Source organism: Schistocerca gregaria, unplaced genomic scaffold (genome assembly GCF_023897955.1).
Source record: "Schistocerca gregaria isolate iqSchGreg1 unplaced genomic scaffold, iqSchGreg1.2 ptg000186l, whole genome shotgun sequence".
Lineage (NCBI taxonomy): Eukaryota > Metazoa > Arthropoda > Insecta > Orthoptera > Acrididae > Schistocerca > Schistocerca gregaria.
Genome location: NW_026061733.1, coordinates 110,001 through 112,500, shown reverse-complemented (window position 1 = coordinate 112,500; position 2,500 = coordinate 110,001). Strand labels below are relative to the sequence as shown.

The following is a 2,500-nucleotide window of genomic DNA, read 5'->3' as shown; positions in this document are numbered from 1 at the left end:
GCAGGATCAACCAGGGAGCTGCGTCAACGAGAGCTGAGCAGCCGGCCGCCCGGGAGTGTGTCCCGAGGGCCCGCGCGAACACGCAAGCGTCCGCTCAATTATTCTGCAAACAGGAGGAGGCTGAGCTCCCCTGCACGATACACCTCGAAACCCTCTCAGGTCCCGGCGGCGCGCAGCGCCGTCCTAAGTACTTGGTCGGGTTCGAGAGAGGCGCAATCGCCCGGAGATAGGCGAGTAGACGCTTTCAGTGCGAACACCCGTGCTCCCAACTGAGCTTGCCGCTGCCGACAGAGGCCCGGGAGCGTGCTGTCGTGGCATTGCCGGCGGGAAACAACACGCGCCACCTACGGTGACCGGCAGCTCCAACGCCAGCGCCACAGAAGGGCAAAGCCCCACTTGGGTGCAGAAGCGAACTCTCCCAGCACAGCGCACGCGCCAACACGTCCGCAGAGCTGCGATACAAACCACCTGCGAGAACCGCTGGGGGCGACCGAGCAGCAGACGGCGTCGCGACGCCGAGTGCCGGGCGGCGGCGCATCCTCAACGCACACAGTCCGCAATCGGACCAGCACACTGCAGATGTCCACCGCGCTTCGCACCGGGCTCGGCAGAACCCACTTTGGCCGCCTGGCGCCGCGCGCAGGGTGCGCCGGCGCATAGCTGGGACGCCAGCCGGGCCCGTCGGCCGGCGCTCCTGCCACTGGGCGCCCCCCACCAGCCGGCTGTAGTGCGTGCGCTCACGCAGCGCGCGGCCAGCACGCCGGGCGGCCCCCCCTCACCGGCCGGGGACTGTCCCGCCAAGCCACAGCCTCGTATCGCTTCATACCCACATGGCCAACTCAGGTTCGGGGGCATGGCGGGTACCGCCGAAACAACCGGTTCACAGATGTACCGATCGTCGCTATCACCGATGCACCTGCAGCGCGAACAACCGCTCAACAACTGATTTCCAGTTCATTTGCGGATCTTTGGCAGCAAACGTATACGTCAATCTACATTTGCGAAATCTACGATTCTGGCATGCCTGCATGTTATGTGTCACGACACGCTACATCAGCCCACATACACACTGCGGCATGTACACGAGAGAACACGTGGAAGATGGTCCGCGCACGTGTGCAATGTCCCTTGCGCGGTCGACTGTCAACCGGCCTCTGTAGCATGTCGCAGATGTGGAACGCGGTCCACCGTGCTATCATGTTGTGTGGGGCAATACGATTAAATAGGAAAACCCTCGTCGCTACATCAACAGACGGCTCACGCTGATTCCCGGCAGAGGGAGGAGGGGGGGGGGGGGGGCCAACATGCAATACTTTCGTCCGTACCTACTTACCACATGTCTGTACGGCGTACAACAGTGCAATCTCGCTGTAATGGGGAGACGAGACAAGTAGCATCGTGCACAACATATGGCCCTTATGATTCGCCATTGTAGGGCGCAGCCGGTGTACGGTCAAGCATGTGCCACATTATGTCACTCAGTACGTAACGACGGATGATCAGTGTGGGTTACGCGTACATCAGCGGACAGTCCACACAGGCCGTACCACAACGTACACTGACTGCATCGACAACCGAATGCAACTGAACAGCTGCAAGGCTCATTTCACAAACAAACGCCTGACCGACCAGCTTGGAAGGGCAGGAGGGGAGGGCGATATTCGTTCTGTAGCGGTACACCCTTCCAGTGGTTAGCGGGACTGTGTAGAAAGTACGCAACACTCGAAAGACCTTTATGTGAGGGTACGCACCATGGCATCAAGAAATACACATGACACCAGAGGATCCAAGCAGTGAACTATGTTCAGAGGGTTGCTGTTAGGCAAAGCTACATTCCTGTGACGTTACATGTGACAGTTAAGGTGCAGTGTAAGTTAGGTTAAGGTGCAGTGTAAGTTACGTTAAGGTGCAGTGTAAGTTAGGTTAAGGTGCAGTGTAAGTTAGGTTAAGGTGCAGTGTAAGTTAGGTTAAGGTGCAGTGTAACTTAGGTTAAGGTGCAGTGTAACTTAGGTTAAGGTGCAGTGTAACTTAGGTTAAGGTGCAGTGTAACTTAGGTTAAGGTGCAGTGTAACTTAGGTTAAGGTGCAGTGTAACTTAGGTTAAGGTGCAGTGTAACTTAGGTTAAGGTGCAGTGTAACTTAGGTTAAGGTGCAGTGTAACTTAGGTTAAGGTGCAGTGTAACTTAGGTTAAGGTGCAGTGTAACTTAGGTTAAGGTGCAGTGTAACTTAGGTTAAGGTGCAGTGTAACTTAGGTTAAGGTGCAGTGTAACTTAGGTTAAGGTGCAGTGTAACTTAGGTTAAGGTGCAGTGTAACTTAGGTTAAGGTGCAGTGTAACTTAGGTTAAGGTGCAGTGTAACTTAGGTTAAGGTGCAGTGTAACTTAGGTTAAGGTGCAGTGTAACTTAGGTTAAGGTGCAGTGTAACTTAGGTTAAGGTGCAGTGTAACTTAGGTTAAGGTGCAGTGTAACTTAGGTTAAGGTGCAGTGTAACTTAGGTTAAG

At 55.1% G+C, this 2,500-nt stretch overlaps 1 non-coding gene across 1 annotated transcript in view; it reads right to left on the bottom strand.

Annotated features, from left to right (window-relative positions):
- Nucleotides 1–17, bottom strand: part of LOC126304878 (small subunit ribosomal RNA) — a 1,893-nt gene extending 1,876 nt beyond the window's left edge. The window contains exon 1 of the ribosomal RNA XR_007553257.1: nucleotides 1–17. This exon is cut by the window's left edge and continues 1,876 nt beyond it. This is a non-coding gene — a ribosomal RNA (small subunit ribosomal RNA).
- Between the last annotated feature and the right edge of the window lie 2,483 nt (nucleotides 18–2,500).